This window comes from Oryctolagus cuniculus, chromosome 3, assembly GCF_051225735.1.
Source record: "Oryctolagus cuniculus isolate XC-2025 breed Fujian yellow rabbit chromosome 3, ASM5122573v1, whole genome shotgun sequence".
In the NCBI taxonomy this organism is placed as follows: domain Eukaryota; kingdom Metazoa; phylum Chordata; class Mammalia; order Lagomorpha; family Leporidae; genus Oryctolagus; species Oryctolagus cuniculus.
This window is the reverse complement of record NC_142869.1, coordinates 139,194,119-139,205,801: the sequence shown is the minus strand read 5'-3', so window position 1 is coordinate 139,205,801 and position 11,683 is coordinate 139,194,119.

Here is an 11,683-nt window from a genome sequence, read left to right as displayed (position 1 = left end):
TACCACACATACTGTGAAAGGTGCAAAGAAACTTAACATGCTCCGACTTCAGAACCGGCATGAACGGACTTAGCAAAACAGGACCACAGATTAGAAGCATGGCTTTCAGTCTTCATTTTTTGGGGTTACTCTAGCATTCCTTGTACCTCCCAACCAGTGGATTATGACACTTGAGTCAAGACTAATTTTTGACCTTCAAACATGTTTAGGATTAGACCTATTTGCATGTAAAGAATAGCTAGCACTTATGGCCCCTCCTGTGGGGGCCATGCATTGACGTTACACATATCAGCTCTGTCCTCAGAGGAACAGTATTTGGTGCTTTTGTTCTCATCCTCATTTTACCAGTGAGAAAACTAAAGCCATAAGGAACTAATGCAAGGTCACAGCCTAGTGTGTCTTGTGGCCGGGAGATAACACTTAGGTGCTGAGCAGCCAGATGTCAGGAAAAGTAGCAAAGTGAATCAAACTGAAATTGGCATTTCTTCCAGTAGGGATAAACTATGCTTTTGTAATTTAAGACTCGTGCACTAGAGGGCGCTAAAAGATACAAGCTGTGGCAACTGTTTTGATTATGCAGTTCCCACAGTGGTACAAGACATATAATCAGCGAGGGATTCATGCCAAAAGGGCCCTCCCAAAAAGGGTATGACGCAGCTTATGATAATTGAGAAGCTGTATTTCTATCCCCTCAATTAAAAAAAGGCCTCATGAGTTCTATTGAGCAACTCATAATTTGTCTCTACTTGATCCTGATTGCTATTCAAAGTGCCTTTCAGTTAGGTGTTTAATTTCTCTTTGCTCTGCCTGATGGGTGGGGTAGGGAACAAGGAGGGTGAATTGGTTGAAAATAAATTTTTAAAAATTGCACTGAGATACATCTCACTTTATCTTTTAAATTTTATTTTAGCAACGTAAAACATGCATTTTAAAAATATTATCCTCTGAAAATTGAGTTAGCTAATATTCATCCTTTATACATAGAATTCACAAATGTTTTATTGTTTTCCATCATTACAAATACATTATCATTACAGATTTAAAAACATAAATAAAACTCTGCATTATCTCAACACCCAGAAGAAATTATTTAATGCACAGAAACAACTTTCAGAAAAATGGGATTGCTTTTGTACATGTTATTTCATTAAAGATGATTTATTATACATGATCATCTTCCCATGCCATTATTCGTTTTATTTTTTACAATTTTGTTATGGTATAACTTAAAATGCCTAAGTCTTAAGTCCATACTGGATGCATTTTTAATTTACATAGAAAATGTATAACCAGACCTCATCCTTCCTCCCATCAATGCTACCTCAAAGCTAAGTGCTCTGCTAATTTGTCACCACAAACAAAATTTTTAAACTTCACATTAACTTTCCTGTCAACCTTGAAAAGATGAGCAATATTCCAAAGAATAAGGAAACCTCCAGCTCCACAACTGATGGAATCAGATAACTTCGCTCCGCTCTGTGAATAGTGGCTACTAATGGTATCACTCAGGGCCAATTACGGGCCGCTGAGAATGGTATCTGAAGGGGCAAGGAGGGAGCAGGGGCGGCAGGAAGCAACCGAATCCCAAGTTAACAACACAGCCCGGAAGGGGAAAGTTCTAATTACTCAATGTCTCAAAACGCAACGGGTACCAATAGAAGTCATCAGGCTGCATTCTGTCCATTTTTCTATGTTTAATTCTTTACCATTGTCTTCTAAATGATCACAGGACGCAAAGCTACTACACGTCATAAGAGCCACTTCTGGCATGTCTCCCTTGCTCTAAGAACCCGCCGATCCGCACCTGACCCCAAACCCAGCAGAAGCCCCTACAAAGACAGGGCGGAGGGAGCAGGGGCGGCCTCCAAGCGTACTTGGGAAAAAGCCACCTCCTCCCCTCCCCTCTCCCTGCCCAACCTCGGCTTGACCATCACCCCCGGCCCTGCAGGAGGAGCACGCCGCCTGGACGCACAACGCCCCTCAGGAAGCGGGAGTCCCGGGAGACGGCGAACCCGGCTCGCACACACCAGCCCGCTGAGGACGGGCGGGAGGCCGTTCCCACGCGCGGGCCGCCCCGAGTGAGGCGCTGCGGCGGAACCCCCGCAGCCTCGCATGCACCCTTGTCACACACCGCTAACGACTGGCACGGCTCTAAGCGCTTCGCACGCTTCCTCTCGTCTGTTCCGTTCCTAAACGAGACGCTCGGAGACGTTCACTTTTTCCGTCCAGACACGGCTGGCTCGCGGGGGCCGGAAGGAGGAATTCAAACAGGCCAGCGCCACAGCAGGACCTCGGTTCCTCCCACCCCGCCCTAACCAACCGTCCTTTGCTCTCGGCGCACAGGACAATGGACTAACCGGCCGCGGCCAGCACTTCCGGAAGATGGCGGCCGCGCGGGCCCACGGTGAAGGACGCGTCAGCGCAAAGTCGGGAATGGCACGACTGCTTTGTTTACAGGGGGCAAGAGAACATACAGAGTAAGCGGGGAAAGGGAGTTAAAGAATCCGAATACTAAGCAAGCCGAAGCCTCGGGCCCCCGAGAGCGCAGAGCGGAAGCGGGCCCCGCGGCGGAAGTGCGTTGCCGGAGATCCTACGAGGCGGCGCGGGGGAGGATCAGCGGTGGGGGAGCTTAAGCTGGCTTGCGCACCACCTGTCCTCCCTGTGACCCGAGGACACCAACGGACTGCGGATCGCTGCTGCCGGCCCGCAGGCCGAGCCCGAAGCCTTCCCGAGAGGCCGCGAGAAGGGCGGCTGCGCAGCACGCAGGGGCCTCCGCCGCGACGCGCCTCTCCCGGGCCGGAGGGCGGCGCCCCGCGTGACGCAGGAAGCGGCTGCGGCCACGCCCGTGAGCGCCCCAGCCAGGGCCGCTGAGCCTGGGCGGCTCCGCAGGGTTCACGGTACCACCCCACTGCCTGCGAGCAGGCGCCAGAGGAGAACGGGCTTGGCCGGGGGATCTTGGGTGTGTCCATCATTATGATACGTCAGTTATACAGCAAACACAGTAACAGGCCTATTCCTACAAAAGGTCAAAGCTGGGATACACGACCGCTCCTCTTTTTGGTTTGACTGGTTTCAAGAGACCTGAAGTCCGCTCTAGTGTTTCTTCTTGAAGAAAAATACCTCACTGTGGCTTCTCACCTCCCCCACTTTAAATGGACTAGTTTCTCCAAGGTCAGCTGAGGGAGGAGGTCATTCTAGCTGGAAGCTAGAGTAACAAGAGAAGCTACAATAACATACCTCCGACTTGAACAGGGTGCTGCTCCAAGCCCGGTAACTTATCAGCGTTTTCTCAGAATCTCAGCAGCAGGCAAGGTTTCTAACTAGGAGCCCCAAGGTGGAATTTAAACTGTGTGTGTGTGTGCGCATTACGTAATGCACATTTAAAACCGTCTGAGAGGGATCCGCCGGCTTTTACAGAACTCTCAAAAGCTCCATGGCACAAAACTGATTAAGAATTCTTTCGTTATTTGGGAGCTAGGGAAGTACGTCATGTTAAAACCGTTTAAGCTTATTTCCTAGGGACTGCTAGCAAATGAAGCTTATGGTCTTGGCCAGTAAGACTGACTCCCGAAATCACGCGGGCATGTTGCTTTCCCCTATTTTCCATCTTCTGTTGACAATCAGACGGTTGCTTCTTCATTGCAAATAATTTGGCTCCATGAAATCATCAGAAAAGGAAGGATTCTGATCGTTGCCTCAATCCATACTTTAGGAAGTGTATTACAAAGAATCAGATTGTCAAACCTGGATTTCCTTACACTATTTCCAGTTATGGGTGAGTGCACAGGACACTCATGTAATTTGTTAAAACATTTTTCACAAAGTCCATGACAAACGGCCATTCGAGTAGTGGTGTATGCTTATGTTGAACTCACTAAAGACAACTTCAGACACAAAAGTTATGATTGTTAATCACTTTAACTTATTTGGTAAGGCCAATCGGTGAGTTCTCTGCCCCAATTAACCTCTAGAAGTGGTATTTTATAAATATTCCAACCTCCAACAAATATCTTTTATTTTTAACTTGAAGTCATCTTAAACCATGTAGCTTTCATATTCAACAGGAATAGAGAGGAGAGGGAGTATCAAATCTCAGCTGTGATGCAACTCCGCGTTCAGCTCAAAATAGCACTGTTCTTCCCTCCCTCTTCTTTTCCAGGATTGCACTGAAAATTCATATTTCTCAAAAATGCAAAGACTGCTCAGATGTGCTCCTTTTCCCCATTGCTCATGCTATGCCCTGTAACATCTGCATTCCAGAAAGGCTTGTTAAAATACTGTTCATAATACATTCTGTAAATGAGGAGCTGAATATTCTAGGATCATATCTTATTTTGAGAGTGGGACTTTTTTTTATAATAAAGTACTGAGTTGACTTTAATTGGTAGGTTTGTCAAGAATCTACACTTGAAACAGAGATCACAGTAATTCTGACGCAGGTTGACCCAGTATCTCCATTTTAAGAACCGCTGGCTTAGAGGTAATTCTATCAGTATCAAGTGTGTTTGGAATTAATTTCTATGGCTGGTCCCAGGTTATCCTGTAGATGAACACTATCTATGGAGGTATGAGAGCCACACAATTTGTGCAAAACTGCAAAACTGTTTGGAAATTATTGTTCTGTGCTGTTAAAAAACAGAACCAAATGAAATGTGCCATATAGAAAACTGTGGACTTTCTATGGGAAAACTTGTTTCACAAAAGCTTTCTCATTTAAGACATTCTGGCTTTGAGATATCTTCCAAGTTTATTAAACCATCTATTTATGATGAACACTTTACAGTTCTTTTTTACCTTGCTGATGTTGACTGAGGGCCTAAAGGTAGCAAGTACTGGAGTTAGCAAATCAAGCTTTGGCAAAGACCCTGTACGGTGGTCACAATTAGCAAATACCTAGTAAAATTAGTTGGCTAATAAGTCCAGTTAGATGCTCCCTAAAGATGTGACAGATGCTTAGTTCATATGGATATGTCCCTGCATGACGCCTATCAGCCCTATACTCAGTGGGACATAGCAAATTCATGTCACGTACAGCGCTGAATGTGGTCAGATCTGCTATTTCCTAAACAGTATACAAAGGTACTTCATTAATGGAATTAGAAGCAAGCATTTAATCTAGCTGTTAAGATGCTGGCTGAGACACCTGTGTCAATATGGCTGCGCCTGGGTTTGAAGCAAGGTGTGGGCTCCTGCTTCATGTGAACGCAGACCCTGGAAGGCAGCAGAGGTGGCTCAAGCAAGTGAGCTGAGTTCCTGCCACCGGCATGCGAGACCTGGACTGAGATCCAAGCCCCAGTCCAGCCAGTGTGGGCATTTGGGGAGTGAACCAGCATATAGGAGCTCTATCCGTCTCTGTTTTTAAAAAAACAAAAATCCCACACAAAACCTTTTAAATCCATGTGTAGTTTTTTTCATAATATGATTTTTCCATAAACTTTTGGGAATACCCTCCTACTTTCCGGGTTTGTATATTGCCTTTCACTGCTAAGTTGTTCTGTATAAAAAGACTTAAGAGGAGGAAATTTAGATTACTAGGCAGCTAAAAGCAGCTGAGGAGAAACACTACTATATGCTTAAAATTTTAAGGCTGATCTAATTTTTTAAAAACTAAACATTTTCTTCCACTTAAATATCCTGCTCAGTCTCTCCTGTGAAATCATTAGTACAATAAACATTGTTCATTAACCACTTCATGAAGTCAAGTCTCCTTTCGGGGAATGTGATTAAATCCACAGCTCGATTTAAAAATTTGGCAGAGGAGTCACAGGCTGCCCCAGGAGGGCAGCTACCCAAGGCATGTACATATATTTATGGCCATTTTTAAGTCTAATATAGCTTCCGTAATTGCTTCATAAAAGGCTTCTACTTAATGAAGAATTCATTGGCTTAAAAGACCATCTTTACTATGTTTATGCCCAATTCACTTTATTAGCAGTCTGCCAAGTAGTAAGTATTCATAGTAGTAATGAGTAAGTTCACTGCATTGAGACTTTAACTTTGTAGTGCCATCTTTGAAGGTTATGCTTTCCCAGGGGGAAAATAATTAATGTAACTTATGCAATTAGTTTATTCTTTTTGAATAGTGAGCATGATATAGGCCTTGGCTCACAATTTATGTACCCTGTTAGCTTCTGTTTTTCTTTAAAGCTAAGAACCCTGACAATGTGATATTTCAGAGAATGCTGTTGTACCACCAACTACCTGCACTGTCTAGTAGCTAACAGTGAGATTATGTAAGATCCCCATGGAGATGTACTGAGTTTAAGATAACATGTCTGTATTTTCTAGTTACTGTAATGGATCTGCTTTAATTATATTTCTTCCTACATGTAACTAAAACCTGGGGATAAAGCCCTTTAACCCAAACATTTTTTTTACATGTCAGTATTAACCCATTTTAATGATCATCAAATTATTCCATCTACTGGCTGGGACATGGTGTATGACTATTTGCCTGCTCACTATCAAGTTGCAAATACTTGTATTCTCACTCTTGGGTAAGCTAGCTTCCCTCTTTTCTGGGCACTGTGATCCTTTGATGATCAGCAGGGTGTAGCATTATTTATTTTTTAAGCCTTGAGTTCCAAATAGTCCTCTTGTCCAGAATCCACAACTTATTTGTATAGGATCCTATTTGGAAATACTTTGAACATTTAACAGGTCACAGTCTCAGTCACATATTTTACCCCTTCCTTCCCCTTTCAGTAATCCCTTAAAAATATATTAACTCCTGGACTGTAAAAACACAGGCTACACTTGCAGGAGTCTGCTCATTCCTGTTCTTAATGGGAAAAAGGCTAAACAAAGCTGAACTTCATGCATATATATGTATGATTATAGTAACTCATTAAAAAATGCTGGTTGAATATTTAATTCAACTTGGCCTTCACTGAAATGCTTTTTAGCATCTCAAATTATCACTAGGTAATTCTGTTTGGCCAATTAATATAGCAAGAACAAGTATCAAAATATACTCACCGTATACCCAGGGGAAGAGAAACTTAATGGTCATAAACTAAAAAAATAACTAGAATATTTAAGTTTACTTTAGCAACATAAGTACAACCATGCACAAAAATGGATAATTTTCCAGTTTTATATACATATACACATTTCTCACATTTCAAATAACTCCTGCGTCTGTCATTAAAATTCTAGTAGCAACATAATGGAAATTACTGTTCTTATATAAATATTCCCATATAATTAAAAAAAAAACTTGAAAAATAAATGACATTTCTTAACCAGCTTCTTGTTGGTTGGTTAGTAAACTTATGGAGTGAGCTTCAAGTCCAAATAACTATGCTGTTTGCCACGTTCCTACTGAATTCCTCATTTTATTCATGTTCTGTTGAACACAATCAAATCAGAATAAATGTATTCAGCATTAGGGTCCAGAGGAAAACAAGAGCTGATCAAAGATCCAGTAAAACTGTTCCGTACTAATGGTGGCTACTTAAACAGAGGCCCATTATTGTCCATGCAAAGGTAGAAGAGGAGTTAGCAAACACTGGATACTTTGGAGGGTTTTAGGTTAGGCCAATCCTATGTTATCAGTCTCCACTGATATTTGCTAAGCTTATGCTGAATGTAGCAAGACTGACATTTGTGATAGCCTACAGATCCACTTGCTCTCAAAATAAAAAAAATGTCTGAGAGGAATTTTAATGGGGTGTCTTGTTCATGTATTTAGCACTTGTTTAACTCTGGTACCAGGAATAGTGATACTTCAGGAGTCTCTAGGGACAACAGAAATCAGCAAATGAAAAACAAAAGAATGAAGGCCCTGTTCTCTTTCACACCTGTAACTCCAACCCCTGGATGCTTAAACAGCACCTGATTTCTACCTGCAGCCATTCACAGGTTATCCCTCACTGCTTCTCTGAACAGAAATAATTAACACAATGGAATGTTGGAAGGATTAAGGTTCATGCTTCATTTATTTCTTCAGTTATGAATTTATCAGGCAGACGGAGTTAAAATATAGTCATCTTAAAAGAATTTCTCTCCTCATTCTTTTATCCAAAACTCCAGAGCTAATGGGCTGTTGTGATCTCTGCCAGTGCTCTGAATGTCAAAGTGAAGAAACCAGCCAGCATCGTGGCACAGCAGATAAAGCTGCTACATACAATGCTGGCAATCCATATGGGTACCATATGGATTTGAGTCCTGGCTGCTCCACTTCTGATCCAGCTCCCTACTAATGTGCCTGGGAAAGAGCCAAAGATGGCTCAAGCGTTTGGGCCCCCGCCACCCACCACCTGGGAAACCTGGAAGAAGTTGGCTCCTGGCTCTGACCTAGTCCAGCCCTGGCTGTTGCGGCCATCTGGGGAGTGAACCAGTAGATGAAGATTCTCTATATCTTCCCCCTCTATCTCTCTACCTCTTTCAGGTAAATAAAACTTTAAAAAAAAATCGAGGCTTACAAAAAGTTCATGAAAACATGATTACTAAAAACTACACATGGGTTTAAAAATTTTTGACTGAAATAAACATCTTTTTTTTTTTAAAGGTTTATTTATTTATTTGAAAAGTAGTTGGCCGGCGCGGCAGCTCAATAGGCTAATCCTCCACCTAGTGGCACTGGCACACCGGGTTCTAGTCCCGGTTGCCCCTCTTCCAGGCCAGCTCTCTGCTATGGCCCGGGAGTGCAGTGGAGGATGGCCCAAGTGCTTGGGCCCTGCACCCCATGGGAGACCAGGATAAGTACCTGGCTCCTGCCTTCGGATCAGCGTGATGTGCCGGCCGCGGCAGCCATTGTAGGGTGAACCAATGGCAAAGGAAGACCTTTCTCTCTTTTTCTCTCTCTCACTGTCCACTCTGCCTGTCAAAAAAAAAAAAAAATAAATAAATAAAAAAAAAAGAAAAGTAGTTACAGGAAGGCAGAGGAAGAGGAAGAGGGGAGGGAGGGAGAGACAGATAGACATATTGGTCTTCCATCAGCTGGTTCACTCAGATGGCCACAATGGCCACAGAACTGCACCAATCTGAAGCCAGGAACTTGGAGCTCCCTCTAGGTCTCCCATGTGGGTGCAGGGGCACAAGGATTTAGGCCATATTTTACTGCTTTTCCAGGCTATAACAGAGAGCTGGATTGGAAGTGGAGCAGCCGGGATTTGATCTGGTGGCCACATAGGATACTGGCACTACAGGCAGTGGCTTTACCCCATAAGCCACAGCACCAGCCCCTAAACTTATCTTTTCATTTGATTTTGCATGACCACTCTGAAGTATCCTCATAATTTAAAAAGCAGATAAATGCTTATTTACCAGTCTAAGCTGAGGATTTCAAACACAAGGGATCAAAGAATCTGATCCTGTAATGAATAAGTTGAGCTCTCTCAGGATGGAGGTACAAGCTAAAAGATAGGTGTGGAAAAAATATCTCCCTGACCAGCACATTATCCCCAAGGAGTTTAACTGTTGAAGAAGTCTAACTACATTTGGAAAGCTGCTTGATAAACATACTAAAACGTGAAATTACATAACCACTTGCAACCTGCACCCCATATCGGGCTGCTGGTTTGAGTCCCACCTCTGCTTCTAATCCAGCTTCCCTCTAATGCACCAGGGGAAGATAGAACATGATGGCCCAACAGCTTAGGTTCTTGCTACTCACATGGGGGACCTAGATGGAGTTCCTGGCCTAACACTGGTTATAGAGGACATTTTGAGAGTGATCCAGCGGATGGGAGATCTGTTTCGCCAGGTCTTCCTTTAAAATTAATAAATATTTAGAAAAGTAAATTTTTAAAAAATAAGTTTAGCCCATCAGAATATTTTAAGCTTCTTAGAAAAAAAATTAACATTACTGTTCTGATGAAGTCTCCAAATACAAATTAGCAAAAGAATGAAAAAATTCTCTTCGGGGGTACATGGCTAAGATGAACCTCTATTTCTATGATTTATTTACTATTGTTCTGGATGGTTTGGAATTTAATTTTTAAAAAACAAGTGATTATCAGTGATTTATTATATTCCTAAAGAGACAGGCAAGCTGCTAGAAAGGTTTTGCCTTTTGACTTCAGAGAACCAAGACTGGCTTCCAAGTTTATTCAGGAAGCCAAACACCTGAACAGCTATCAGGTAGTGTAACTGAGTTTTGTGCCTCAGCTAGGTTACGAAGTGCTTGACTTCAAGAGTAACTTCACAGTTTATGTGTCTGCTCCTCAAGTACAAAATACAACGGTGGGGTTATTTAATATGTAATTTTTTTTGACAGGCAGAGTTAGACAGTGAGAGAGACAGAGAGAAAGGTCTTCCTTCCGCTGGTTCACCCCCCAAATGGCTGCTACAGCCAGCGCACCGCGCCGATCTGAAGCCAGGAGCCAGGTGCTTCCTCCTGGTCTCCCATGTGGGTGAAGGGCCCAAGCACTTGGGCCATCCTCCACTGCCTTCCCGGGCCACAGCAGAGAGCTGGACTGGAAGAGGAGCAACCGGGACAGAATCCGGCGCCCCAACTGGGACTAGAACCCAGGGTGCTGGCACTACAGGTGGAGGATTAGCCTAGTGAGCTGAGGCGCCGGTATGTAATTTTAAATATATGCTTGGAGTTAATACAAAAGCCAGCTGTTCCAAGATACTTATCTTTATTGTTAAAACTTTTATTTACTTGAAAGGCAGAGACACAGAAAGGGATAGGCATCTCTCATTTGCTGGGTTATTTCCAACAGCCAAGACTGGACCAGAACAAAGCAGGGGCTGGGAACTCAATCCAAGTCTCTCACATGGGTTTGGAGACCCAACCTCTACCTCTCTAAGAAGACATCAGAAGCTGGATTTGGGAGGAGAACTGGCACTCTGATATGGGATACGGGTATCCCAAGCAGTGTCTTAATCACTATGCCAAACACCCGCCCCCAGGAGACTTTTATTTTTAAAGTTAGGTAATGAATCATGATACCAAGATTGGAGTTCACTGTTGAAGTGCTGAATCAATTTTACTAAGCAAAATCTCCACATTCCTGGAACTAATCCTAAATTTCTATCACACACTAGACTGAGCAATGAGTTCACTGGAACTTTTCATGACAACCTGTAGTAAACTAAACATCAGTTTATTCTGCCCTGAAGTTCATGTTAAATACAGCCTTTTTCCAAAATGAGGTCTTCTCATTCCCAGGAATGTTTACTATCAGCAATACCTTCAAAGATTACTTTTGAATTGCAGAAGAAATGGTTCATGGCAATAGTGTATACAAGCTTCTCAGGTTGGCCAAAGCTAATACCACAATACTCCCCCAAAGAAGGATCTTTGTATTGCGGTTGTTTTATAGAAACATAGCATCACGTACCAAGCACTTGGGAATGTTTTATAAAAACGTAGATTCCTGGGCTCACTAAATAGTTTAGCATATGAGTCTTCAGGAATTGCTGTATCTAAGAAAATTAGGAATGTGTAATAGCAAATTTTTTGTTTTGTTTTTGGGACCTCTGGGTGAGGAGCCCAGGAGATTTGTGTTTAATAAGCTTCCTAAATGAGTGTGAGGATCAGACTGGTTTGGGAACATCACACACAGCATTTCATGTATTAGGGAGACAGCATCAAGTCCTGTTACCTAGTTCACTCTCCAAATGCCTGCAATGGCTGCAGTTGGGCTAGGCCGAAGCAGAGAGCCTGGAGCTGAGAATTCAATCCAGCTTTCCCACGTGGGTGGCAAGGATTCAACTACTGGAGCCATTA